At 41.5% G+C, this 27,859-nt stretch overlaps 1 long non-coding RNA gene across 1 annotated transcript in view; it reads left to right on the plus strand.

The window, feature by feature from the left end:
• The first annotated feature begins 257 nt into the window (after positions 1 to 257).
• The window catches only part of LOC135206475 (uncharacterized), a 41,802-nt gene continuing 14,200 nt past the window's right edge, over positions 258 to 27,859 (plus strand). The window contains exons 1-2 of the long non-coding RNA XR_010312747.1: positions 258 to 724; positions 21,631 to 21,672. This is a non-coding gene — a long non-coding RNA (uncharacterized LOC135206475). The remainder of the gene's footprint in view (positions 725 to 21,630; positions 21,673 to 27,859) is intronic.

Raw genomic sequence — 27,859 nt, forward strand, 5'->3', positions numbered from 1 at the left:
CTAGTTGCCTGTACTATAAATCCTTTCTAGAATATTTAGGATTTTAATTCACATTTTTTTAGAAATTGGTGGTCACCTATATGTCGGTAAGTAAAGAATACCCGCGTGACAGTACATAATCCAGTGATAATCTCTGGAAGAGAGAGAGAGAGAGAGAGAGAGAGAGAGAGAGAGAGAGACCTGGGGTAGGTAGGCAAGAGAGAAGCACTACCACAACGCATGCGTTGGCCGCCTCACCGGGCTGGGTGGCACATTTGCCGCCTCACTCATTGACCCGTTTTCTGTGTCGTCAGGTCAGTGTCAGTGGTCAGAGTGTGGATGGTAGGTGACGAACTTATGAGGCGGTGGTAGGCGTCGTGGTTTTATAGGGCTTTTGGACATGATGTGGGCGCCCTAATCGAGTTAAAGAAGGGGGGAGAAGGAAGCCGTGCAAGTGGTGTGGTGGTTTTCTGTCTGGGGGCGAGAGGAGAGGAGGAGTAGTGGAAGTATAGTATAGTAGTTTGTGTTGTTGTTGTGGTGTTGGTAGTGCCACCACTGGTATTTCGTGGCCCTCAGTCAGTCAGTGTCGGTGAGCTTGTGTGGTGGCACTGTCGCAACTGTGCCCCCTTCCTGCCTTCTTTTTTTAAAAAGAGTAAAAAGTTTCGTCATTTAGAGCGCCATGGCTTCCAATGGTGGTACGCGGTTGCTGCTCGTCACGGCCAACATCGCTTCGTGCTTCGAACAGGTGAGAGAAACCGCGAAAGAAACGACGGGAAAATAATAATAATGAATAGTTTCCAACGTTTTCTGTGTTTGTTTGTGTTCGTTCGTGCAACAAACAATAGGTTTGTTGTTGTTGATGTTTACGTTGGTGCAGAGGATCTCCTCATCCTCGTCCTTGGAGTCAATTTTCTTCGTCTCCGAATGGGCGCTTTATGTTTTCTTTCTCCTTTACTACCTATTATATAACTGTTCAGAAGTAGGGTAACCAACTTCGTACTTTCGCTTTCATAAATAAGATAATTACCAAATAATTCGCCATAGTTTATGTTTTATTAGGTAGTACGTATACCTATGTAGTACTAGTAGTTAGTAGGTAAGCAATTAGGTATTTTCGGTTCCGAATTAACGCAATTTATTTTAATTTTATTTGTTTTATTGGCAATTGCAGAGATAGGCTAACCCCCATCGTAGTTTTCTTTTCTAAACTATAAATAGTTTTCCCCACTCTATGTTTAATGGATGGATGCAAATTGAGAACGAAGCATTTCATATTATGTTTTCTGAAAACTGACGGTAGGCTAAGTGTCTGTATACATTTACTATAGGCGGTATCAACAAGTAGTGTGGTCATGCTTAGGCTAATGACCTTTTTATTGTGTGGTTTTGACATGAGTAGGATGACATTGCATTGTGTGGGTCTTGTTTTTTTTTTTTTTTTTTTTTTTTTTTTTTTTTTTTTTTTTTTTTTTTTTTTTTTTTTTTTTTTACTCTCAAAGAAAGTGAGATTTTAATGTTACGGTTTTGGAGATGGCTTGTATTCAAAGACTGAAAGCTAAGTTGTGCCTCTTTTAGATTTATTTGGTTCCAAACAACTAAGTTATTAGTAAATTTTGTGTGGAACATGACTAAAATGCCATTGGCTTGTGAGTAGGTTACCACACAAAGTCCAGTGGTACTTAGGTAGTTTATATTAAAGAAAAGAAAATAGCTCATAAAATAAATAGGTCAATAGCCTTTTATGGGGAGATGACATCCAAATAAATATTTATCTTTTAAGGCTTTCCTACAAGAAAAGGGGTATGCAAAAAAGAAAAAATTCAGCAATGGGCTATAGGAATAGGCAGTACTAAGAACCTCACTAAAAGTTGCCATGTTCAAAAGACAATTTTGAATTCAGCTTATTAGGCTACCACAAATTCGATTAGTTAACTACCTATATACATACATACTGTAGAGCAAGCCATTTTTTCTTTTTATATTGATGCAAATGCTTTATTTTCTATCAACTTGAGTTTGGCCTTTGTTTTGTTGTGTAATCTAAGACTGAATAACCTTCACAGGTTAGTGTTGTTTAAGTAGGTAACATTACAAAACCATACAGGCATTGCTGATTTGTTAGTTGGTATATACAGTATATATGTGTGTATTTAATTAAATTTTCAAATAGTTAATAAAGTGCACTTTGACAGTTTCTTTATCATCTTAAAAAACATTTTATGTACATTTTTTTCCTGGGTAATGGACTGTTCACCAAAAATAAAAATGCTCCCCTATTTGGCAAATTTCTTATAAGTGTCACCACTACTGCTTGCCCTCTGATATATATATATATATATATATATATATATATATATATATATATATATATATTATATATATAAGATATATATTATATATATATTTTATATATATATTACTTAACATCTTCTATATGAAAGATCTCATAAGTTACTCCTCAAACAGGGTTACCCTTATTAGGCAATCATGGAGTGGTTTAAAACAGTGTGGCAGTCTATGGCAGGAACACAGTGCCATTGACAGGTTAGAGGTACAGTTTTCAGTTTTTTTTCATCGGGTTAAGAACATGGCACCCAATGACAGGGGAGGGGCACGCCATCCTGCAATAGTTCAGTGACACAGAGTCCATGACAGAAAAGTGGCATGTCCCCTGTGACAAGTGAGGGACACAGGACTCTTAACAGGTTATGTAAGATTAGGTTATGATGCTATAGTTTTTCTGGTATAGTACAGCATTTTTGTGCTTCCAATTAATTTTTTATTTATTTTTTCATCCAAAAGTTAATAGTTTCCTTAGTTTATGGAGTGCCCACTTATCCAAATCTATGAATTTCCAGTAAAGTCAATACTCAGTTTATTTGGAACGCTTAAATTCTCTAGAAAAAACTATAATGTAGATATATATATTTCTGCAGGTTTCTTATTCAGTTTAGTTGTGAATGTTAAGTGTTAATTATAGGTTGCACAAGTCAGGTAGGCTATAAATACAAGAAAAGAATCCTAGGTTAACCAAATCTTATCTAGTTTGCTGAATCCTACCTGGCAATGGGCTTCACCCACTTAGGGCTCCTGAACTAATTGTCGTTCATGTCAATGCAGGTAACAACCCCAGCTTCGAAATCTTACTCCTCTTTATCATTACGTTATTGTGTTATCGTTTTAATGTGTTACAACCATGTAAAACTGCTTATACGTTGTCATTTTTATAAGCTTAGTCAAATACGTTGGGCATTAGGTAATGTTGCAGCTTAGATGAGCATTATAATGACAGTTTTTTGACATTTGAAGCTTTGTCCCACCCCTCCAGTTATCCCATTGATTGATTTTCATCTCACTTATACATATAGTAGTTTTTTAGTCCTTTGTTATTGCAAATGCACAAAACAAATGTCCCTTAGGTTTTAGTCCTTTTTGTTATAAACAAATGCACTAAAGAAATGTTTCCTCTTCACATATTTGATATTCAGAAAGTTAGTTTCATAGGTTATTGCCGAGTACTTGTATTTAATCAGGTGAGGTATAGATGACAGGGTTTCTGCAGTAGGGGTTTAGGGTTGGTACCCCCTAGTGTGTGATCTGCAGCTTTCCCTAAGGGAGGTGACAAGTTAAGAGTCTTTGCTATATGGTCAATTAGGTAGAGTGTGGGTGTCAAACTGAGGTATAGGTATTCTGTTTTTGCAACCTCACCCCACAGTTATACATGCATTGGGATTTTCAGGTTGAGATTTGCTGACCTGCCATATTTATACTCTTGATTTGTTTTCACATTTGAGGTCCCCCATCTAGCACCAACTAAACTTTTGGAGATTTGGAGTATGTATTCTATACCTTGACTTTATATACTGGATACTTAGCAGGAAGCTAGTCTTCAGACTTGATATCGTTATCATTACTTCATTTGTTGTGTTTCCATCCATGATTTAATGTGCATAGTATTTATAGTTTTGAAAGTCTACGTAAGATAAATCTTTGGTGCTTGATGCCAGTTTGTTTTAGGTAGAAAACCTATCTTTACCACTCCTAGGAGCCAGCAGTTGTGTCAGATTTTTTTATACTTTATCCATAGACCTCTAGAGCAGTTGTCTTGAACTATTTGCCTCAGCTTCTATACTAGTGCCCCTGTCACACCAACAGCTGATATACCATTTGTGTCACCTTAGCTCCTTTTCTTCATAGTAGAGTTTTGTGTCTCACATTTTTTTGTATGCATTGGATGGCATAAATGCCACAGATACGTAGATTTGGAAAATGAACGGGTAAGGAATTTCATGCCTGTTTGGACGGCGCCCATTTATGTTATGGTGGCGGAAGCCAGACCTTGGAGGGAAAGAATATTTTTGTTACCTTAGCTATATAGTGGGTGTTGTAGCTGGTACTTTGTTATAGGATAGTAAAAAAAAAAATTATTAGTTTACAGCCTGGATGAAATTGAAAGGGATTACTAAGACAAGGTATAGATCCTTACAATTAAGAAATTTCATTTAGATGTGCCTAATGGCTGAAAACTAGGTGAAGGTTATGTGAGATTTTGAAAAACCCCTTTAATGATAGCAAAAAGTAGTAGACACATAAGTGCAAGATGAAAGTCCAGAAAATGTGGAAAAATTGCATATCTTCGGTGAATTCATACAAACAAAGGGAGATAACACGATGTACCATACGGTATATTTTAAACTGTAAAAGTCACCTATATAGTAATGAGAACTACACACTTAATTGTTTTTTGTCAGCCAGTCCTTTTCCTCACATTTAAGAGAGAGTATCTGTGCCAACCTCACAACTAGTTTTATTTGAGATAATTTCAGTTTAGGTTGCTATTATAATGGCTGAGGTATACTGAGGGTTTCCTCTGTAACTGTATCTTACTGTAGTTTATGCTTTGTTTTATATTTAGATATGTAACAGAATGTTTGTGTGTCAGTTATAGTGAAATGTAAGATCTTCAGCTGGCCATGGATAGGGATTGCTTGGTGGTATGTTACAGATTAGCCTTTGGTACTAGTTACAGTAAATCATTTAATTTTTAAGTTTTGATTAGCATTTGTTAGAAACTTTGTTTGATTTCTTAGCCATACATGTACTGATATAGTACATGTATGGCAAGCTAACTCTTGTTATAGGGATGGGAACCAAACAGTTATAAAAAGGATTGTTTTTCAGATTCAGATACCCTAGCAACATTTTCTAAAGGATTTCATTACTTTCATGACCTCATTATTACAGATAATTGGAAATCAATTTTGGGAAGCATCTCTTTGTTGCAGACTAGATATACTGTTAGAACCAGCAATCCTACTATTTTGATTTGAAAATTCAATACTTCTCCATCATTTTTTGTGAATGTTGAATCTCATTTTCCTGCTGGATTGCATTATAAGGCTACCCATTTCCCGTTCATTGTTTCATTTTTAATAGTTATATGTGGAATTAAATTGATGAGTGTTACAAGCAAATGATTTTCTTGGAAAGTAATGGAGAATAGCATAGGATAGGCAACAGGAAATGGACGAGAAAAACCCCCATAGTAGTATTGTATTGATTAAAAGTTCACATATGCATGGCCATCGTAAATATTAATACTATGCATTGGGATAATTGAAACTGTCTTTCCAATCCCCCCCCTACTGCTGGAGACCTGAACTACAAATAATAGGCATTATTACAGAAGTGGCTGTAGATACAGATTATTGATGTATATCCAATGTAGTACAAAGGACATGTACTTGAGAATACAGTGGTCCCCCGTATTTGCGGGGGATGCATACCAGACCCCCCCCCCCCCTGCAAATAGGTTAGTTGAAACTCAAGAAAATGCACTAAAATGTTTATACTTGGTTTTTTTAATATTTCATCACAAAAAGTGCATTTTGTTATGAAATTGGTAAAAAAAAAAAAAAAACAGGAATTCGTGGATATCTCTCATAGAAAAAATACCACGAATATGTGAATTTTCTGCGAATGGAATGCAACAAACGTTTCCTGAGAGAAATCTGCGAATATTGGGGGGTCCACTGTATCCCTAAATCCATGGTAGAAAGGAAAGTGAAACAGGGACTTGGAACAAGTACTTTTTTAGTATATTCTACATTTTCAAGTTTATACTGAGCATAAAAGAAATTGACAGGCCTTTATATACAGAAACAGAAAGAGGGGGCGGGGGTTACAGTTTATTAATCTGGGTGGCATATTTTTTAAGCAAAATAGATAAGGAAAGAGGATCAAGGTATAAACCTGGGTGGAGATTTAAATTCCTTGTTGACATGCCTTCGATAAAGGAACCTGTTGGAGACCATCTTTATCGAAGGCACGTCAACAGAAATTTAAATTTCCACCCAGGATTATACCTTGATCTTTTTTCCTTATCCCTTTTGCTTAAAGAACATGCCACCCAGATTAATAAACTGTAACCCTGCCCCCCCCCCCTCTTGTTTCTGTTTATGTATATAAACCGGCCCGTCAACTTCTTTTATATTCAGTGTGTGCTTGAAAATGTAGAATAAACTACGAAAGTACTTGTTTCAAGTCCCTGTTTCACTTTCTTTCTACTGTGGATTTAAGGATATTGATGCATGGTATGAGAGTTAGACTTCGTATTTAGTGTACTGTATCATTTGTTGACTGAACATTTTTCATCTTTTCATATTTGTGCCTGTTTTTGCAGTCACTCAGACCGAAAATAAATCTGTGTTGCAGGTTTATTGGAAATGGATAGGCCTTTTTCTTTTAGTGTGGTAATGCACTGTGCATGAAAGTGTTGTGTTGGGATCACATTTACTTTGAGGGTACAATCATTAATCTTCATTTTCTTTCCATATCAAGTCAAGGAATGAAAATCCTCCTTGCTTGTTTTCTCTGACTACACTACACGTAGACCATTAAGTTTTACATCCCCGAAGAGGTGGATTTAATTTTTAAGGGTTAAGGCCCACTTTTTTGTCTCCTGGGTAGGAGGAGAAGGGCACAATATCGCCCATCCCATTGGCTGCTACATTGAAGGATTTGGCTACTTAAGATAGTCTTGAGAACTTAGCACTTTTTTAGTCTTGAGAACTAAACACTTTTTTTTTGTATATAAATTCTGTCTGAAAAGATAACTATAAATTCTGCCTGAAAAGATAACTGTAGTAAATTCAAGAAACATTGCAGTAAAAGTATTCTTTTGTATGGTATCTCCAACCGCATAAATTTTGGTAATTGCCATTCATTATCATTGGTTTGTGATTTCATCAGTATCAAAAGTTGGATATTTTTCCACATGACACTGTTATAAATACCTGATAGATTGATGTGCTTCTCATTGTATTATGCTTAAAAGATTGAGACCAGGTCAGGTGCTTTTAAGTTCCTGAAGGAAAAACTGCCACTTGGTATGAACTTTGTTGGTTACCACTCAAAAGTATGTCTTAGTTATTCATGCTCTGATTGTTGCCTTATACTACTGTCTATGCTGGAAGGTTAATGCATATTGGAAAAATGAATACTACCACTCTCATTAACTAATAAGTGCTTTGTGTTAAAAATCTTAAAATCTCATATCAGAGATACAGTACTGGTACATATATTGTTATTGTTTATATTGCTTCCATTAAGAAAAGTTGATCTCAACGTGATGTCTCCTTGGATGGACTAACAAGTTTTTGAAACATCCTAATCTCTCTCTCTCTCTCTCTCTCTCTCTCTCTCTCTCTCTCTCTCTCTCTCTCTCTCTCTCTCTCTCTCTCTCTCTCTCACACACATTTGTTGTAAGCTTTTTTCGATGTTCTTCCTTTTAGTCAGATCTGTTCCCATTAATCATTACTTTATGGGTAATTTATCCTGGGATTTGAGACACCCGTGCATACATCTTTATTAATGGTTCTGGGAGTCTCATTTGAATCTCCCTGCCAATGTTCCTGCCTTTGGTTTACGTAAGCAGAATACATGAGCTCTCATTAATTTCAATCTGCTCAATGATTATGAAGGGGAAGTTATTTACACAGGTGCAGGGTCATTCTTAAAGGGTTTTGCATGTTATTGTGCCCAGGTTTTACAGGTGAAGCTGTAATCTCTAGAAGTGAGCGCTCTCTTCAATTGGAAAGCTGCTGTTTGTTCAGTACCTACGCATTTACTTTTCTGTTGAATTACAAACTAAAGTTTGTGAAGCACAGGACTTAGTCACTTGGAATGTGGCCTAAGTTGTGGGTGTACCATGTAGTTAGTATTGCTGAATCATCAAATGCAAATTACTTCTCTGAGTAACTGTACATTCTCCTTTCTTGGCCTCAGTTTACTTTGAAGTCCTGTTTGTTTAGTATTTCACACACACATATACGTATAGATATATATATATATATATATATATATATATATATATATATATATATATATATATATATATATATATATATATATATATATATATCGTGTATATATATATATATATATATATATATATATATATATATATATATATATATATATATATATATATATATATATATATATATATATATATATATATATATATATATATATATATATATATATATATATATATATATATATAATGTATATTATTATAAAAACTATATATATATACATATAGAAAGAGAGAGAGAGTGAGAATTAGCATTACTGTAATTGGGGAAGGCTGTAATTTGGTTTCAGACATTTATTACTGTTTTCTGACTGAAGTAGGCTTATTGGGATAAATACACTTAAACTGAGTGGGTCACCCTTTTATATTTTTGTTTGTAAATCTAAAACTGCTTAAAAGGGGTCATCCCTTACCACCTTCATTTTGGGGATAATGTGAGTAATGCTATATCACTCCCTCTACTTGAAGGCAAGGAAATGTTACCGTAAGTTTGCCTAAATTACAAAATCTTTTACATTGTACTGTACTACTCTCAGCAAGTCCAGAAATATAAGTGTATTCTTGCATACAGTTCTCAAATAAAGTACAATTACAATATGTTTAGTAGGTGGGCCTAAAATGTATTTATGTTAGAGATGTTTCAAGAACATCTGGGATTCAGGAAAGGTATTCCCAAACATACGTCATCGTCAGATTAGAGACTTGAAAATTCACCAGCGAAGAAAAATAATTGGGATCTAAGATGGTCGGTAATGAAGTCGATTAATATAGTTTAATAGTGAATTGATTGAATAAGATTAAGGTGTTGGATAAAGGAAGAACAACTGGAAGCTGTTTCTGTGCAATGTATTTTTCCCAACATTCTAAAAGTAAGGTTGTTGCTGGCTGCAGCTGAAAGTGAAATTGATATCTACATTAAACTCGTTAGATTTGTAATTAAGTGCATTGTAATAAAGATCTTGCTGATTGTGGTATCTGGATATTAAAATGTTTTACTGGTCGTTTTTTTTCTTCCAGCCTATTGGTAAGTTATCGTATACTATTTTTGCCATCTCATAAGCTTGCATTAAAGTGAATGATATTGTAACTTTTAGAGCTGAGAGGATTTTCTGCTTTAGTATGAATTAAAGGTTGGCTATTCCTATTTCAAGAGCAATTGAGAGGTGTTGTAGACTACTTTCACATTGTATCTTCAAGGTATGGGAGTTGTTTTTGCCAACAAGATTAGATATTAATGTGGGAAAATATCTGGTGTTAACAGCCTGTGCTTTTACATAAAAAGAATTATTAGAAATGTTTTTAGTTGAAATTTGCTCAAGATGCCTTTATACACCTGTTTTTCATAAAATTGCTTAATAGTTCAAGGTTTTTATCTACTACAGTATATATTATTCCTCAAATCCCTTTCTTCAAGCGATAAGAATTAGGGAAATAATTCCACTCGCAGGAGTTGAAAGTGTTTAAAGGAAAGAAACTGTCTTGGTAGGTCGAGCTCATTCTTACTGTCCCCTTTAAGGGGCAAATAATTCAGTCACTCACACATCATCACCGCACACTAAACAGGTCAGCTGAGTGTGGATAATTGTTGTTTAGCTTGAATTGTCCTTTCTTCCTCTCACTTCTGACTTTTGTAGCTAAAATTTGTGATCATGTTTCAGACTGTGGACATGAATCATGCTTGTTGTTCATTTAGCATCAGATACAACAATGCTTTGTCCATAATTTTTTATGGTGAAGGAAAATTTCAAAAGATTACATACAGTAGTGCCTCAGGTTATGAAATTAATCCGTTCCGAAGTGGCCTACGTAACTGATTTTTCGTATCTAGAACGAAGTTTACATGTAAATTGCCCAATTCATTCCAAGCCCTACAAAAACACCACAGTAAATTTTATAATAAAGCTAATTGACCAATAAACAATGAAATACAACAATTTGGACCATTCAATACCTAACATGACCATGACTGTACCTGTAAAGAAAGTGTATTAGAGTACAGGGTACAAGATACTGAATGTACTGTACGTACGTATGTAGTAAAACGTGGAACCTTACCTTTCGAGTGAGGCGATGTTAGAAAGTGACGGCAGAGGAGGACGACATATGGCAGAAAACATGAATGCTTAACTTTACGAAACACATTAACAAATGACAGAAAACATTAACACTTCTTGATTATCTCCATCTTCGTCTCAATAGAAAGCATCCCCTTCTTTCCGTGAACTTCAGCAACATTCTTGGGACCCATGGCTAATAACTAAGTTACAGTGGACCCCCCGTATTCGCGTTCTCCAGATTCGCGGACTCACACATTCGCGGATTTCTCTCGGGAACGTTTCCCTGCATTATTCGCGGAAAATTCACGCATTCGCGGTATTTTTTTCTATGATAAATATCCACAAATTCCTGGTTTTTTGATGAATTTCATCATAAAATGCACTTTTTGTGATAAAACTATTAAAAAAAACCATGTAGGAAAATTTTTAGTGGGTTTTACTGGAGTTGTAACTAACAAAATAGGCTGTTTTTAGCATTTTTATAGGGGTTCCAAACATTCGCGGATTCTAACTATTCACGGGGGGTCTGGTACGCATCCCCCGCGAATACGGGGGGACCACTGTAATTAAGTTCACACACAACACGATAAAGTAACGTACGTACAATGAAAACGAAATCACTAACACGAATTTACGTTAACAAAAGAAATATATGTGAACGAACAAATTCCAGGTGTTTACGATAACGCTGCCTCAAAAAATGGTCAAGGAATGCCTTTACATAGAGGCATGATGGGGGACACGATGCTGACCAATAGGAGAGCAGGATCTTACGGTGGTGACTAGCATCAGGAACCAATGGGAGAGCGGGAGGATGGTGGTGACTGGCGAGTCTACTGAGTTGGCGGGCGCGAGTTTTAAAATTGTTCTCGTAGCCCTGGCGAATCTCGGACTTTACCCTACCCTTTCGCAGCCTGAATTATTTTCGTACACAGAAGCAAAAAAATCTTAGTCTGTTTCCTTTTGGTTATGGAAAATAAAGTACTATGTAGTATACTTAGTATACTTTGTATGAATTGTACTTGACTAACACTATGATGGTTGTTCATTAAATTTTCTTGCTTTTCATGTAACATCAATGGAGTTACAGTTATGTTATAGTATTAGAATAGACTGAGATCTCAAGATTGAGATGAAGTGGACATGTGCTAAGAAGCGAAGAGGAACAGTTAGTCAGAAAAGTATTTGATAGCTTTGAAAGTACTGTATCATACTACAGGCAGTCCCCAGTTATCGGCAATCCGGTTTTATGGTGCTGTCTAGTGTCATAAAATCTGCGATTTATGGTGCCATAACGGACTGAGTTCCAGTTATCAGTGTCTTATGGCGCCCTAAGGGTGCTTATGGTGTTGATAACTGGTTATTAGCACCTCATGGCGCCCATAAATCGCAGAGTTTCGGTCATTGGCAGTTTTCGCTTATCGGCACACCCCCAGGAACGGAACCCTCACCGTAACCGATAACCAGGGACTGCCTGTAATAGGATAATGATGCGTAGAAATCTTTAGAGATCAGGTAGTATATGTAAGACAGAAGAGAATGGGGGAAACTCATTTCCCACATAGGTCTATGAAGTAAAAATTTAGTGAAAATATTACTTATTGCAGATAATGGCAGTAGAGAATATGAACATCTGCATTGTTGTATATGCTTACGTAAATTATTCACAAGCCAATTTGTCTGGTTAACAGCTTAATATTTGTCTTACTTTCATTAGCCTTTGATTTTGCACGTTGTGAAAACTAAATAAAAACAGGAGTTATTGTAATGAGGATCAGTTGGATAGCTACAAGTTTTATCTTGTGACTAATATTTCATTGTTTTTCATGTAGCACTTCTCTTAACCACAAAAGTCCGGCTGTAATCACAAGATGTAATGAGTGACTTTCATTTTCCTCTTCACCTTGTCCCTATAAATTATATATTAAAATCTTTTTGATTTATTAATTTGGGAAGCAAATACATTGGTACCTCGAGATACGAAATTAATCCGTTCCGAGGCGGCCTTCGTATCATGAGTTTTTCATATCTTGAACTCCACATTTTACCATGTGTAAAATGCCCAATTCGTTCCAAGCCCTATAAAAACACCTCAGTAAAAATTAAATTATTTTGTTCATGCCACTTGACCTGACAGATAATATATATAGCTGTATTTTCTGACGTCCGACAGAGAAAATTTTCAAAACTCGCGGCACACGCAGTGGGCGGCCAGGTGGTAGATACCCATTCCCGCCGCTGGGAGGCGGATATCAGGAACCATTCCCATTTTCTATTCATATTTTTTTCTGTCGCCGGTCGGTAAACATCTGTTTACAGACCTCTGCTCAGGATTTTTTGGAATTTGACTCGTTTCTAAGTATCTGATTGATTTTGTTGGTATTGAATTGGATTGTTGAATTGGCATGCGCGATAGTGGACCGTTTTTTTATTTTGGATTGACTTTTCTCTATAAGATATGTCTGGATCAAGTGGTGTGATTTCAGAGTGTGTGTGAGTGCTGATTGTAAGGTGAGGCTACCGAAAGCATCGGTAGACCCCACACAGTATGTATGAGTTGTAGGGGGCTTCATTGTTTGATTGATCATCGGTGCAAGGAATGTGAGAAATTGACTGATGATGAATGGAGAGCATATGAGTCCTATCGCCTTAAATTGGAGCGCGATAGGATCAGGAGGTCTTCCTCAAGAAGTTCTTCCAAAGGTAAGACTAACGTTTCTCCTGCACTAACACCTGTAGTGTTTACAACCCCTAAACCTGTGTTGCCTTCGGGCTCTGATTCTGTGTCGGAGGAGCGGATGCTCTCTCTATGATTTTGGAGTCACCTTCGCACTCTGGAGACCAAAGTGAAAGCCTTGGAAACTGGCTCGGTGCAAGTGTGTTGATCGTGCCCCCAGTGTTGTGGAGGGGGCGTCAGATCGGCCCCATAATGCCTCTAGGCCTAGACCTCTATCAGACTCCCAAGACCCAGGGAGGAGGTATGTCGAAAGCCGCAAGAGGGTTACGGGGGCTTCCCACCGATCTGGCGTCCCTTCGGCAGACCATGTAGCAAAGACCCAGGCTGCCAAGGACCGTGCACGAGCACGCGTCTTGAAGGAGTGCTTTTCGTCCTCCGAAGCGTCCTCCCCGCGCAAGGGGTGGAGCGCTCGGAGAGACTCTCGTCCGTTAAAGAGGACGTTTCTTGCGGAGGACGCTTCACGTCCTCTTTCGCCGCTTTCGTCGGAAGACGCTTATGATGTCTTTCCGCCTCAGAAGAGAGGTAGGATCTCCTCCGATGAGGACGCTAGGTTGCGCGCACAGGCGCGTACACCTGAGAAACAGGTAGCTGTTCCTTTGAGAAGGAAGGAGGCGTCCCCTCGCCCCTCGTCTTCTCACAGGACCAGTCCTGCTTCCTCGACTCTTCTTCTCCAACGAAGAACATTCTTTTGTCCCTTCAGGACCAGCATCCTCGCTTATGGCTCAGAGGACTCGCCAGCAGCAGTCGAGCCTAAGCGGAGGAAGGACCTTAGACTGCCTGTCAAGAGGACTAAGCAGTCTCCGTCTCCTTCTCCTCCTGCGTATCGTTTCGCCGATCGCTTCTCCTTCAGCGATTCGCCGATCTCGTTCGTCTTATAGAAGGACGTTACGACAGACGCTTTTGAAGACGCTTTGTGCAAGGACGCTCGGCAGGACGTTCGGCAAAGATGCTTGTCAGGACGCTCGTCAGGACGCTTGGCAGGACGCTAGGCAGGACGTTCGTCAGGACGCTTGGCAGGACGCTAGGCAGGACGTTCGTCAGGACGCTCGGCAGGAGGACGCTCGGCAGGACGCTCTCCAGGACGCTAGACAGGACGCTTGGCAGGAAGCTCGCCAGGACGTTCAGGCCTCCTTTCAAGACGCTTTCGGGATTCTGAACAAGAATTCTTACCCCAGACACTTTGTTACGCGCTCAGGCACGTATGCCAGCGAAGAGAAGTAAAGACGCTTCTCGGGCAGGTGAGACTGCCGCGGAAGGCGCGGAAGACGCTCGTCCGCCTCAGGACGCTCTTCCATCAGCGAGCAGTAGGCGTCAGAAAGAAGACAGCCGTGATAAGGCTGCATCTTGCAAGGATAGGGGTCCTTTGATCTTGCTAAGACCCGCCAATAGGACGCCTTCGCCTGACAGACGTTCTCCTCTTCCGTTGAGAGAAGAAGGAGAACTGGGTAGTTCGGCTGAATCGGGTGAAGATGAGCCTGCTACAGCCCCTTCTACCTCGGATTACAAAGTCCTAGTCAGACTCTTGCGTTCTTCTTTTGAGGACAAATTTCAGCCCGCAGCTCCCAAGTCTCCTCCTTCACAGTTTCTTCATCAAAAACGGGGAAAATCCCGGAGTTCGTAGAGATGAAGACTTCTCTATCGACGAAACGTGCTTTCAAGAAGCTCCAGGACTGGATGATAAGAAGGAGAGACCAAGGCAAGACGACCTTCGCCTTGCCTCCTACTAAACTTAGTGGTAAAGGAGGCATTTGGTATAAGACCAAGGACGAAGTGGGAGTTCGTATCCCTTCGTCGGCTCAAGGAGATTTCTCCAGCCTTGTAGACTTGCAGAGGAGATCACTTTTACCCTCTGCCAAGGTAACTTGGACCGCGTCGGAGACAGACCATCATCTGAAAAGGTCTGCTTAGGACGCTGGAAGTCTTCAACTTCCTTGATTGGTGTTTGGGAGTTCTGGATTTACAAGCGAGAAGCCCAGAATCCCTTAGTCTGGGGGAGCTGTTCCAGCGTGTTAGCATGTATGGACAAAGCCGTCAGGGATGGTTCGGAAGAGCTAGTATCTCACTTTGGGACAGCTTTGTTAAAAAAGAGAGCTTTGCTGTGCAACTTCACAGCTCGTTCAGTGACGCCAGCTCAGAAAGCGGACTTGTTGTTTTCGCCTCTTTCGAACCATCTCTTCCCCCAGACTTTGGTAAAGGACCTGACGAACAGCTTACAAGAGAAGGCTACTCAGGATCTTTTGGCCCAGTCTACAAGACGGTCGGCCGGACCTTCAACCTCTTCGGCTGCAGTTCGTCCGCCGAAGAAAGTAAAGCCCTTTCGTGGGGCTCCCCCCTCGAGAGCAGCTCCTCGAGAGAGGGTTTTCACGAGGAAGAGCTTCTTTTAAACCAAAGCCTTCCAAGTGAAAAGCATGTCCTTCAGACACCAGTCGGAGCCAGACTGAAGTATTTGGGTGGGAGCGTGGAGAGAGAGAGACACGGACTCTTGGTCCCTCAAGATCGTGGATCAGGGTACAAGATCCCCTTTTTAGATCTCCTCCTCTTTCTACGACTCCCAGAGACCTTTCTCCATCCTACCAAGGAGAAAGAAGAAAGTCTTGTTCGATCTCCTTCAACAGATGATCGACAAAAGAGCGGTGGAACAAGTCGCGGACCTGGGGTCTCCAGGTTTCTACAACAGAATCTTCCTAGTACCAAAGCAGTCGTCAGGTTGGCGTCCAGTTCTAGATGTAAGCAGGCTCAATCTTTTCGTGGAAAAGATCAAATTCACGATGGAGACGCCTCATTCTGTTCTGGGAGCGTTGAGACCGGGCGACTGGATGGTATCCTTGGACTTGCAGGACGCGTACTTCCACATCCCGATCCACCCTCTTTCAAGAAAATATCTAAGATTTGTCTTGAACAACAAGTTTGGCAGTTCAGAGCGATGTGCTTCGGACTGACCACGGCTCCGATGGTGTTCACAGTAGTGATGAAGAACGTAGCGAGGTGGCTACACTCTTCGGGAATAAGAGTTTCCCTATACCTCGACGACTGGCTGATCAGAGCGTCGTCGAGAGAGAAGTGTCTGAAGGACTTGCAGTTCACTTTAGCCTTAGCGAAGTCCCTGGGACTTCTGGTCACCTCGAAAAGTCCGCATCTGACCCCAACACAGTCCATCGTGTATCTGGGGATTCAGATGGATTCAGTGGCTTTTCGAGCGTTTCCGTCCCAGGAACGTCAGCAGCTAGGCTTAGAAAAGATCTCAGCCTTTCTAAGGAAAGGAGACTTGCTCGGCGAGGGAATGGATGAGTCTGCTGGGGACCATTTCCTCGCTGGAAAGGTTTGTTTCCTTGGGAAGACTGCACATCAGGCCTCTCCAATTCTTTCTTGGCAGACGAGTGGAAGGCAAAAGACCGATCTCGATGCAGTATTGAGGATATCGATTTCGATCAAGAACCACCTAAGATGGTGGTTGGACCCTCAGAAGCTGCAAGAGGGTGTGTCCCTAAGTCTTTTGAGCCCCGACCTAGTGTTGTTTTCAGACGCTTCCATCACAGGATGGGGAGCAACACTAGGGGGGAAGGAAATGTCAGGCTCCTGGAGAGGGGAACAGGTAGCCTGGCATATAAATGTAAAAGAAAACTGGCAGCAGTATTTTCTGTCCCTGCAGTTCTTCGAGAAGAGTTTGGAGAACAAGATTGTTCAGATAAACTCGGACAATACCACAGCACTCGCTTATTAAAAAACCAGGGAGGTACACACTCCAGAGCGTTGTACTCCCTAGCGAGAGAGATTCTGCTGTGGGCAAAAAGGAAAGAGGTAACGATCCTGACGAGATTCATTGCAGGTGTGCAAAAAACGTCAGGGCAGACCTTCTCAGTCGTCGGGACCAAGTCCTTCCGACGGAATGGACCTTGCACGAGGACGTTTGTCGAGACCTGTGGACGCTGTGGGGACGTCCACTGGTCGACTTATTCGCAACGTCAAGGAACAAGAGACTTCCTCTTTACTGCTCCCCGGTCCTGGATCCAGAGGCAATCGCGGTGGACGCGTTGCTTTGGAATTGGACGGGCCTGGACCTTTATGCCTTCCCACCATTCAAGATTCTGGGGGAAGTCATGAGGAAGTTTGCGGCCTCGGAAGGGACAAGGCTAACCCTGATCGCTCCGATGTGGCCAGCAAGAGAATGGTTTCACAGAGGTCATGTCTTTCCTTGTAGACTTTCCAAGGACATTGCCCTGGAGGAAAGATCTACTCAAACAGCCTCACTTCGAAAGGTTTCACAAAAACCTCTCCGCTCTGAGTCTGACTGCGTTCAGACTATCGAAAAGTTGGCCAGAGCGAGAGGTTTTTCGAAGGCAGCTGCAAGAGCAATCGCACATGCGAGACGTGCTTCCACAAGAGCTGTTTACCAGTCGAAGTGGGCTTCCTTCAGGGCATGGTGTAAAAAGGAGGGAGTTTCCTCTTCCTCGACCTCTGTGAACCAGATAGCTGATTTTCTGCTATTTCTCAGAAATGTGCAGAAATTAGCGGTCCCTACCATCAAGGGATATAAAAGCATGTTGTCAGCGGTTTTTAGGCACAGAGGCCTAGACCTGTCTGACAACAAGGATATTCATGACCTTTTGAAGTCTTTCGAGACCTCAAAGGTTCCTCAAATGAGACCACCTTCATGGAATCTGGATGTAGTCCTGAAATTCCTTATGTCGAACACTTTCGAACCGCTTCAGACAGCGTCTCTTCGGAATCTGACAAGGAAGGCTCTTTTCCTAACTTCTCTTGCGACGGCTAAGAGAGTTAGTGAAATTCAAGCGTTTAGCAAGTTAATGGGCTTCAAAGGGGACAATGCTGTCTGCTCGTTGAACCCATCTTTCTTGGCGAAGAATGAAAATCCTTCGAACCCTTGGCCGAAGACTTTTGAGATCAAAGGGATGTCAAGTCTGGTGGGCCAAGAACCAGAGAGAGTCCTTTGCCCGGTAAGGGCTCTCAAGTTCTACGTGCATAGAACTAAAGAGGTTAGAGGTCCCTCAGGTAACCTCTGGTGCTCTGTGAAGAGGCCAGAGTTACCTTTATCAAAGAATGCAGTGGCTTTCTTTCTAAGGGACACCATTCGGGAGGCTCATTCCTTTCCAGATCTTTCCAGAAGACTGATTTGAGCCTCTTCCGAGTAAAAGCGCACGAAGTACGAGCCGTCGCTACCTCTCTTGCCTTCCAAAAGAACATGTCAATCAAGGACATCCTCGATTGTACCTTTTGGAGGAGCAACTCCGTCTTCGCCTCACATTACCTAAGGGATGTGAGAACGATCTATGACGATTGTAATGCACTGGGGCCATACGTTTCTGCGGACACAGTATTGGGGTCCGGAAGTAGCTCTTTCCCTATTCCTTAGTTAGGTTAAGTTAGGTTGTTGTGTTTTTAGGTTGTGGTGAGTCTTATGTGAAGATCTCCCATCCTTTAGCTAGTTTTTAAGGGGTTTGTGTATAGTTGGTCAGGTGTGGTCAGTTGCTTCGTTGCCCTCATTTGTATGGCCTCGATGATCTTGTCACGCTGAGGTCTCGCACCCGTTGACAGATCATCCAGAGCGCACCAGCACTACAGGTCTCCACCTGGCTGGCAACTCTGTAATTAACAAAGCAGCCTTACGTGACAGTAATCACATAGTCTACTTTGCAAACAGGTAAGGAACCAAGATGTATATCATCTACTTAATTTTAGTTTCCCAAAAAATCCTATTCTGTCTTTCCCCACCATCCGAAGGTGTGATTCAGCTATATATATATCTGTCAGGTAAGTGGCATGAACAAAATGTTATTGTTATTATACAATTAAGTTTGTTCATACTTACCCTGGCAGATATAATAAAATTAAAGTGCCCGCCCTCCTCCCCTCAGGAGACAGAGGCATTAATAAAATATGAATAGAAAATGGGAATGGTTCCTGATATCCGCCTCCCAGCGGCGGGAATGGGTACTACCACCTGGGCCGCCCACTGCTGTGCCGCGAGTTTTGAAATTTCTGTCGGACGTCAGAAAATACAGCTATATATATATCTGCCAGGTAAGTATGAACAAACTTAATTGTATAATAACAATAACATTTCCAGGCCTACAACACATGCTCTAGGGTTACGACGCCGATCGGACGGAAGAAATGTGACTCCAAAAAGGCAAAATACTGTACATAAACTTGAGTAATATTCAACTGCATGTAATGTTCAACCCCATTTTTGCTGCATATATTAGGACTTTAGCATATGTCCCTTAGCAAGAAGCCTAGCCTATGTTAGCGGTTGCTACTGTAGCCTAGTCAATGATTCTGACATCTAAACCTAAGAAGCTAAAAGCTTAGAGTATGCCAATAGAATGTATAAATAAATCAGTATGTACTCATTTCAAATAATTATTAATTAATCATTAACTATAATACAAAACAAACAAACAAAAAAAACTTCCAATTGTTTGTTTACATTCAGCTCTTACGAGTACCAAACGAACGCCAAGCAGTCACTTTTCCTAGGACAAAGTAAGCCATAAAATTTTTATTAGTATCTCTCTTCAACTAATGAAACTACCCACAGTAGAATAACCATTCATTTCTATTCTTTATTCTATCTTTACCTAATGGAGATACCGAGTTACTGACAGCTATAAAGAAATATATACGTAACGTAATATTAAAACAGAAGAATTCTAAAAAATACGTATTTGTTGGCAGTCTGATTTATTTTATATTTTATGATATCTAATTCACAATTTTTTCATTAAATGTATTGCATGTATTCATTTCAAATAATTATTAAGTAACTATTAACTATAATATACAAACAAACAAAAAGTTTCCAAACTTCTGTTTACATCCAGCACTTACGAGTACCGACGATCGCCAAGCAATCACTTTTCCTAGTACACAGTAAGGCTTATAAATTTTCATTATCTCTCTTCAACTACAGAAACTACCAAACCCAGTAATAATAACCATTCATTTCTATTCTTTATTCTATCGTTATCCTAATGTTTTTTTTTTTTTTATTAAATGTATTTGCATGAATAAGTTTTTCAATTTACAGCATCCTTTTACCAATTGAATACATAAAGCACAAGGGGTAGATGCTGACCAATAGGAGAGCAGGATCTTATGGGGTGACTAGCATCAGGAACCAATGGGAGAGCGGGAGGATGGTGGCGAGTTTACTCAGTTGACGGGGCGCTAGTTTTAAAATTGTTCTCGGTGGTCCAGGCGAATCTCGGGACTTTACAGCAATAACCTTTCGTAACTTGAGCAATTTTCGTATGTAGAGCCGTAAAATTTTCGTTTTTGCTTTCGTATCTCGAGTTTTTCGTAAGTTGAGCCTTTCGTATGTCGAGGTACTACTGTACACTGTTTAGTATTTGTACAAATATTTTAAAAATTGTACAAAAAGAACTTTTAAGAAACTTCCCACTTCTTTAGACTGACTGGGAGAACCAAGCAGGTAGTCAAAAGTGGTTTTTTTTTGTACATTCTTAAACATTCTCGCAAACACGTACATCACGGTTAATTTGTTTCCATATATTGATTCATGTGATTATGCAATTTTAATGTTTTAAGTGTTAGTATTTACTTTGTAGCACAAGGAGAGTCAGGTATAGATTTGTTAATTGTTCGTTCTAGAGCATGTTTCGTAATCCTTAGAATTTTTGGGGTATATATGCAAACAGGTTGATCTGAGTCAGAGAGATGTGGTCCAATAAGTGAAGATTGTGATGACCTTAAAGGAATTTGTTGACAGAAAAAGTTCTCTGCTATCATAACCTGAACTATCTTAACTTGAGGTGGCATTGGACCAGTCATTTGTAATATGTAATAATAAAATTCCCAGGATTCGCAGACATAATTATGACATCTTCTGTTTTGTAGTATTTTACATGCTCATCATTTGTCTTTGAATCTCTTGACAAACTCATTTGTCATTGTCCATGTACATATTAATTCATAAGAATATTGAAACTTAATTTAATGTTTTCTCTTTCACATGATCTTTTCTTGAAATTTTTACTTCCTTGAACCCTTACTTTGAATTTGGAGTCTTTGTTACCTTTGGGTAGGTGCTTACATGTTGGGTGTGTTTGTTAGGGTTAAGCAGAAAGGTAGATGCAGATTTTATAAACATTTTACCAAAGGGGCCTCATGAGTCTCATGAAGGGATAAGATTTTGTAAAAGATGAAGGGGAACTTTTGGCGAGAAGGGATCCTTTTGGGAGGTGAATTGCCCTGGCCCAGATTTGCAGGCTCCATATGCTCTTGCAATTTTGTTACATAAGATTCCTTTCTAACTATGAAATGTGCTTTTGTTAGATTAGGTTGCCCTTGTGCCGTACTGATTCTAGCAAGTGCAGGGTATTCAACTGGCAACTTTATGTTTAAGAATACGTACTTAAATGGAACGTGTAGATAGTAATTCATACTTATTCTATGATATTTGGTTCCTTGCCATTAACTTCTGCTTTTTTTCTTTTCAGCCGGATACAATGCTGAAGCCATGGATTACAGAATTCTTAAAGGTGAGCACTATTGATTTTGTCTACCCTGAAATTTCCTTTGTTGCTGAGCTATGCAAGAACCGAGTCAAGTGTCTTATAGTTTTGTAGTTACTCATATTGAAGATCATGAATTTGAGAGGTGATTTGATTATAATTTATTTAATAGTAGAGCATTCCTGCAAAACTTTGTATGATGTAAAATGGCAAAAAGTGTAGATGCAGTCAGTTAATTTATGGTTTGTGAGGAAAAATATTGAGTGTTCCCCAACCCAAAAAATAACCTACCATAGCTTTGTAGATAACATGTGCACAGTGTAAAATAATCCCTACCTCTCAAGCTTAAACTAACTTAGGCCAGCTTAGTAAAAAATTATGTTTATAGAGTATGGCTTCACCTACCAAAATTGGGAAGGCAGTGAGAATGCTAGAAGGGTGAGGGGTGGGTGTAGTAATGGTGTTGGTGTGTGGGACTGAGATGTTAGAGGTTGGCATGATGGAAGGTACAGGAGTTGATGGAAGAGGAAGAGAAGGAGGCCATGTCATCAATCACCATCTTGTCCCTTAATCTATGAGGGTAGGCAGATTGCTAGAATCACCTTTCATGCCTGCTTGAGGTTTGTTGTACAATGTGACTGATGGGTTAGATTTGATAGCACGTACTTTGGCCCCCTACTATTTTGTGCTTCACTTTATCGTGGATTTTTGTGGAACATATCTTTCACTTTAACAAAGGAACTTTCATCAATTCACAAATACTTAAAACCCCTCCAAAATCACTTAGAAATTCCAATTTTGATAGTTAAAACACACAAAAAAGCAAAAAATTCTTATACCTGACTTTTATGATAGTTTTATTACAAAAATTGCATTTAGTCTTGAAAATTATATGAAAATACAGTCATTTGTGAACATTTGCCTGTGAAAAATACTGCGAAGGCGAATTTTCTGTGAATAATACTGTCCATAGAAAAATACGATGGTAGGCAAGTCCACAATCGTGAGTCCGCAAATAGTGGTGGTCAACTATATGTATGGTTGAAGTTATCTCTTGATGCTGTTTTTTCATATTAAATACAGTTAACCTGTTGAAATAGGCAGTTAAAAGCATTTTTAGAGGAGATTTTGTATTTCCGCGTTGGGTTCTGGAACCTATCCCTACAAAAAAGTGTGGGCGCACTGTATATTTGACTGCCAAATCTCAAGAATTTTTCCTTAAACTTATGCAAAGTGTTTCATTCAAAATGAAATTCCTACTTTTTTTTAAGTTATTGCATCACTATCAGTCATAAGAAGCCTCTGGCTGGCTGGTGCTGTGTGTTCAGTTCATGGACAACTTTAACTACAGGTATAGCATTTTTGTCCACTTCGAAAATTTTAGCTCAGTTATATCATTTTTTTTGTCCACTTCCAAAATTTTAGCTTCCATAGCCAGAGTTACTATTGCTGTATACATATATATTGTTATCAGGTTGGACAAAACTTTTAAGAGTCCTTCTCTGCTAGGGAATACAGTTTCCTCCAAATTCTATTTTCCATCAAGGCAGTGTGTTGAGAACACCACCAAGGTTTCCTGTTGCCAGTCTTGAAATTTTTTTTTCAGGTCATCTGCTAAGTTATTTGTTCCCACACAATATACAAACCCTTGGTCCTCTACATTAGGAAAATGCTTTACAGCAAAGCTGAATGCGGCCGTTAAATTTTTTGTTTTTGAAACAAGGTGGTTTAAGCAGTAACAACCGTCTGGTAGGCGGTAGACCCACTTGCCCGGATGTAAAACACTTTACTTTGCTTTCTGCCATCTTCCATAGAAGACGTATGTTTGTGAGCTTTTGCTGACTAGCCGTTAATCACGATTTCCCGGTGGGGTCTTTCTTTTATTGTTTTTAATATTTTTAATATATTATTTGATTTTGTTCATGCCACTTACCTGACGATATATATATAGCTGTATTTTTCTGACGTCCGACAGAAATTTAAAAACTCGCGGCACACGCAGGGTGGGGCAGGCCAGGGTGTAGTACCCATTTCCCGCCGCTGGGAGGCGGATATCAGGAACCATTCCCATTTTCTATTCATATTTTTTTCTGTCGCCGGTCAGTTAAACATCTGTTTTACAGACCTCTGCTCAGGATTTTTTGGAAATTGACTCGTTTTTAAGTATCTGATTGATTTTGTTGGTATTGAATTGGATTGTTGAATTGGCATGCGCGATAGTGGACCGTTTTTTGATTTTGGATTGACTTTTCTCTATAAGATATGTCTGGATCAAGTGGTGTGAGTTTCAGAGTGTGTGTGAGGGCTGATTGTAAGGTGAGGCTACCGAAAGCATCGGTAGACCCCCACACAGTATGTATGAGTTGTAGGGGGCTTCATTGTTTGATTGATCATCGGTGCAAGGAATGTGAGAAATTGACGATGATGATGGAGAGGCATATGAGTCCTATCGCCTTAAATTGGAGCGCGATAGGATCAGGAGGTCTTCCTCAAGAAGTGGTTCTTCCAAAGGTAAGACTAACGTTTCTCCTGCACTAACACCTGTAGTGTTTACAACCCCTAAACCTGTGTTGCCTTCGGGCTCTGATTCTGTGTCGGGAGGAGCGGATGCTCTCTCTATGATTTTGGAGTCCCTTCGCACTCTGGAGACCAAAGTGAAAGCCTTAGAAACTGGCTCGGTGCAAGTGTGTGATCGTGCCCCAGTGTTGTGGAGGGGGCGTCAGATCGGCCCCATAATGCCTCTAGGCCTGAGACCTCTATCAGACTCCCAAGACCCAGGGAGGAGGTATGTCGAAAGCCGCAAGAGGGTTACGGGGGCTTCCCACCGATCTGGCGTCCCTTCGGCAGACCATGTAGCAAAGACCCAGGCTGCCAAGGACCGTGCACGAGCACGCGTCATGAGGAGTGCTTCTCGTCCTCCAAGAGCGTCCTCCCCGCGCAAGGGGTGGAGCGCTCGAGAGACTCTCGTCCGTTAAAGAGGACGTTTCTTGCGGAGGACGAGCGTTCACGTCCTCTTTTCGCCGCTTTCGTCGGAAGACGCTTATGATGTCTTTCCGCCTCAGAAGAGAGGTAGGATCTCCTCCGATGAGGACGCTAGGTTGCGCGCACAGGCGCGTATACCTGAGAAACAGGTAGCTGTTCCTTTGAGAAGGAAGGAGGCGTCCCCTCGCCCCTCGTCTTCTCACAGGACCAGTCCTGCTTCCTCGACTCATTCTTCTCCAACGAAGAACATTCTTTTGTCCCTTCAGGACCAGCTATCCTCGCTTATGGCTCAGAGGACTCGCCCAGCAGCAGTCGAGCCTAAGCGGAGGAAGGACCTTAGACTGCCTGTCAAGAGGACTAAGCAGTCTCCGTCTCCTTCTCCTCCTGCGTATCGTTCGCCGATCGCTTCTCCTTCAGCGATTCGCCGATCTCGTTCGTCTTATAGAAGGACGTTACGACAGGACGCTTTTGAAGACGCTTTGTGCAAGGACGCTCGGCAGGACGTTCGGCAAGATGCTTGTCAGGACGCTCGTCAGGACGCTTGGCAGGACGCTAGCAGGACGTTCGTCAGGACGCTTGGCAGGACGCTAGGCAGGACGTTTCGTCAGGACGCTCGCCAGGACGCTACACAGGACGCTCGGCAGGACGCTCTCCCGGACGCTAGACAGGACGCTTGGCAGGAAGCTCGCCAGGACGTTCAGGCCTCCTTTCAAGACGCTTTCGGGGATTCTGAACAAGAAGTCTTACCCCCAGACGCTTTTTTACGCGCTCAGGCACGTATGCCAGCGAAGAGAGGTAAAGACGCTTCTCGGGCAGGTGAGCTGCCGCGGAAGGCGCGGAAGACGCTCGTCCGCCTCAGGACGCTCTTCCATCAGCGAGCAGTAAGCGTCAGAAAGAAGACAGCCGTGATAAGGCTGCATCTTGCAAGGATAGGGGTCCTTTGATCTTGCTAAGACGCCAACCAATGGACGCCTTCTCCTGACAGACGTTCTCCTCTTCCGTTTAGAGAAGAAGGAGAACTAGGTAGTTCGGCTGAATCGGGTGAAGAGGAACCTGCTACAGCCCCTTCTACCTCGGATTACAAAGTCCTAGTTAGACTCTTGCGTTCTTCTTTTGAGGACAAATTTCAGCCCGCAGCTCCCAAGTCTCCTCCTTCACAGTTTTCTTCATCGAAAACGGGGAAAATCCCGGAGTTCGTAGAGATGAAGACTTCTCTATCGACGAAACGTGCTTTCAAGAAGCTCCAGGACTGGATGATAAGAAGGAGAGAACCAAGGCAAGACGACCTTCGCCTTGCCTCCTACTAAACTTAGTGGTAAAGGAGGCATTTGGTATAGGACCAAGGACGAAGTGGGAGTTCGTATCCCTTCTTCGGCTCAAGGAGATTTCTCCAGCCTTGTAGACTTACAGAGGAGGTCGCTTTTACCCTCTGCCAAGGTAACTTGGACCGCGTCGGAGACAGACCATCATTTGAAAGGTCTGCTCAGGACGCTGGAAGTCTTCAACTTCCTTGATTGGTGTTTGGGAGTTCTGGATTTGCAAGCGAGAAGCCCAGAATCTCTTAGTCTGGGGGAGCTGTCCAGCGTGTTAGCATGTATGGACAAAGCCGTCAGGGATGGTTCGGAAGAGTAGTATCTCACTTTGGAACAGCTTTGTTAAAAAGAGAGCTTTGCTGTGCAACTTCACAGCTCGTTCAGTGACGCCAGCTCAGAAAGCGGACTTGTTGTTTTCGCCTCTTTCGAACCATCTCTTCCCCCAGACTTTGGTAAAGGACCTGACGAACAGCTTACAAGAGAAGGCTACTCAGGATCTTTTGGCCAGTCTACAAGACGGTCGGCCGGACCTTCAACCTCTTCGGCTGCAGTTCGTCCGCCGAAGAAAGTAAAGCCCTTTCGTGGGGCTCCCCCCTCGAGAGCAGCTCCTCGAGGGAGAGGGTTTTCACGAGGAAGAGCTTCTTTTAAACCAAAGCCTTCCAAGTGAAAAGCATGTCCTTCAGACACCAGTCGGAGCCAGACTGAAGTATTTTGCGGGAGCGTGGAGAGAGAGAGACACGGACTCTTGGTCCCTCAAGATCGTGGAGCAGGGGTACAAGATCCCCTTTTTAGATCTTCCTCCTCTTTCTCTACGACTCCCAGAGACCTTTCTCCATCCTACCAAGGAGAAAAGAAGAAAGTCTTGTTCGATCTCCTTCAACAGATGATCGACAAAAGAGCGGTGGAACAAGTCGCGGACCTGGGGTCTCCAGGTTTCTACAACAGAATCTTCCTAGTACCAAAGCAGTCGTCAGGTTGGCGTCCAGTTCTAGATGTAAGCAGGCTCAATCTTTTCGTGGAAAAGATCAAATTCACGATGGAGACGCCTCATTCTGTTCTGGGAGCGTTGAGACCGGGCGACTGGATGGTATCCTTGGACTTGCAGGACGCGTACTTCCACATCCCGATCCACCCTCTTTCAAGAAAATATCTAAGATTTGTCTTGAACAACAAAGTTTGGCAGTTCAGAGCGATGTGCTTCGGACTGACCACGGCTCCGATGGTGTTCACAGTAGTGATGAAGAACGTAGCGAGGTGGCTACACTCTTCGGGAATAAGAGTTTCCCTATACCTCGACGACTGGCTGATCAGAGCGTCGTCGAGAGAAGTGTCTGAAGGACTTGCAGTTCACTTTAGCCTTAGCGAAAGTCCCTGGGACTTCTGGTCAACCTCGAAAAGTCGCATCTGACCCCAACACAGTCCATCGTGTATCTGGGGATTCAGATGGATCAGTGGCTTTTCGAGCGTTTCCGTCCCAGGAACGTCAGCAGCTAGGCTTAGAAAAGATCTCAGCCTTTCTAAGGAAGGAGACTTGCTCGGCGAGGGAATGGATGAGTCCCGCTGGGGACCATTTCCTCGCTGGAAAGGTTTGTTTCCTTGGGAAGACTGCACATCAGGCCTCTCCAATTCTTCTTGGCAGACGAGTGGAAGGCAAAAGACGATCTCGATGCAGTATTGAGGATATCGATTCCGATCAAGAACCACCTAAGATGGTGGTTGGACCCTCAGAAGCTGCAAGAGGGTGTGTCCCTAAGTCTTTTGAGCCCCGACCTAGTGTTGTATTCAGACGCTTCCATCACAGGATGGGGAGCAACACTAGGGGGGGAGGAAGTGTCAGACTCCTGAAGAGGGGAACAGGTAGCCTGGCATATAAACGTAAAAGAACTGGCAGCAGTATTTCTGTCCCTGCAGTTCTTCGA

Source organism: Macrobrachium nipponense, chromosome 31, assembly GCF_015104395.2.
Source record: "Macrobrachium nipponense isolate FS-2020 chromosome 31, ASM1510439v2, whole genome shotgun sequence".
NCBI classification, from domain to species: domain Eukaryota; kingdom Metazoa; phylum Arthropoda; class Malacostraca; order Decapoda; family Palaemonidae; genus Macrobrachium; species Macrobrachium nipponense.